The sequence below is a fragment of the Schistocerca piceifrons genome, chromosome 7 (genome assembly GCF_021461385.2).
Source record: "Schistocerca piceifrons isolate TAMUIC-IGC-003096 chromosome 7, iqSchPice1.1, whole genome shotgun sequence".
NCBI classification, from domain to species: Eukaryota; Metazoa; Arthropoda; class Insecta; order Orthoptera; family Acrididae; genus Schistocerca; species Schistocerca piceifrons.
The window spans coordinates 193,397,490-193,399,433 of NC_060144.1; the positions used below are offsets into that span (position 1 = coordinate 193,397,490).

General features: G+C 41.2%; 1 non-coding gene across 1 annotated transcript; it reads right to left on the minus strand.

Moving 5' to 3' along the window:
• Positions 1-1,349: 1,349 nt before the first annotated feature.
• On the minus strand, positions 1,350-1,424 carry Trnae-cuc. Its single transcript has one exon. It is a non-coding gene; the product is annotated as a tRNA-Glu (tRNA).
• Positions 1,425-1,944: the final 520 nt, after the last annotated feature.

Below are 1,944 nucleotides of genomic sequence, written 5' to 3' on the forward strand. Positions count from 1 at the left end.
CCATTGTCTATCGATTGCAGTTTAGTGTTAGCAGCGAAGTCGTTATTTGCAGACTGATAGAGCTTTTGGGTTGCAATTTTTTCAGTATTTCACAACGCTGCTGAGCGGTAAACATCAATACAAATAACATTAAATTAAAATCAGTGCATAAAAATAGATTGGGTTTGCCTATCTCACCCAAAAGTCGTGTTCATCAACAAAAATATCGCACAGACAGCGATGCTTGTATTTCTTTATGTTATTTGCTCAAAATTATATCACTAGTAGCCCAACAGGAAAAATGTCTCCCAATCTGGTTACCATTATGGAGCTCAATAATGAAAACCGTTTCCCATCATGAACGATGGGGAGAGGTTTGTGGAGAGCGGAAGGGCTATGTCATGGCAGCACGTTCTATATAGTTCACTAGCTCATAAAAGATTGTTTCAGCAGGCTGCCCGAATTCGTCCGATCCGACTGCGCCCTACTACGCCCCTCCCGCCCCCCCTCCCTTCCCCGCCTTTCATTCAAAATCTGTTGACGTCTTGCACTACTATAATAACTGAAGCCAGGAATTCCATTCGCAATTGCATCTTAAAATATGCATACATTCATGAACTACCGAATGGTCAATCATTCACAATTAAAGGAACAATATGGAGTATCAGAATTTAATATTTTGTTGTGGTGCATTTCATTTGATTTTAAAACAATGTACAATAACATGTTTTTCCGAATTCCCCACCGACGGGAGTAGCTTTAGCGTTGAGTTGCTGGCATAGCAATCCCTGGTTTCGGGCTAAAATCCATCTGCTGACAACCTTGAAAATGGCTTTATGTGGTTTGCCATTTTCAGTTTAGTCAAATGCCGGGGTTGGACCCTCACCTAAGACCACAGCTAATTCCTCGTAATTTTTTTTCTTTACTGACATTCCATTTTCCTTATGCTGCATCGAAGGCGAGCCGTACATCCCTTCAAAGGACGTACTAATATATCATGTCTTCAAGTTTTACTACAGTAGCCGGCCGCGGTGGCCGAGCGGTTCTAGGCGCTTCAGTCTGGAACCGCGCGACCGCTACGGCCGAAGGTTCGAATCCTGCCTCGGGCATGGATGTGTGTGATGTCCTTGGGTTAGTTAAGTTTAAGTAGTTCTAAGTTCTAGAGGACTGATGACCTCAGATGTAAAGTCCCATAGTGCTCAGAGCCATTTGAACCATTTTACTACAGTAACGATGTTTTACTGTGAAATGTCTTATTCGTAATATCCTAGGGACAGTGAGTCTAACGATTACAACTCTAACGTATTATTTTGTAAATAAACGTTCTACAAATGAGAACGATAATAAACTTCCTGGCAGCTTAAAACTGTGTGCCGGACCGAGACTCGAACTCGGGACCTTTGCCTTGAGCGGGCAAGTGCTCTACCAACTGAGCTACCCAAGCACGACTCACGCCCCGTTCTCACAGCTTCAATTCTGCCAGTACCTCGTCTCCTACCTTCCAAACTTTACAGAAGCTCTCCTGCGAACCTTGCAGAACAAGCACTCCTGAAAGAAAGGATATTGCGGAGACATGGCGTAGCCACAGCCTGGGGGATGTTTCTCATTCTGAGAACGATATTGTATGCCATAAAGGATTTTAGTAGCATCAAAGGCTGTGTAACCATTCTGTCATGAATAAATACAAAGTCATGAGGTCACATACACTGAAAATGTGATTGAAATCAATGTATGAATCAGTGTTAAGATCCAAAAACTGTAGCTCATAGTATTTGGGGATTCAGTTTTGTTTTATAAATAAATTTGGCTGCTATGGTTTCAAGTAATTTCTCACGCAGACTGTTAAAATAATAACTTAAAAATAACTTTTCATGGCTTAATGAAATTTAAGTATGTTAATGAAATGAAAGATACTTTAATAATAACGTCTAAGACTGAACTTGATGTGCTGAAGGAATTCTGACT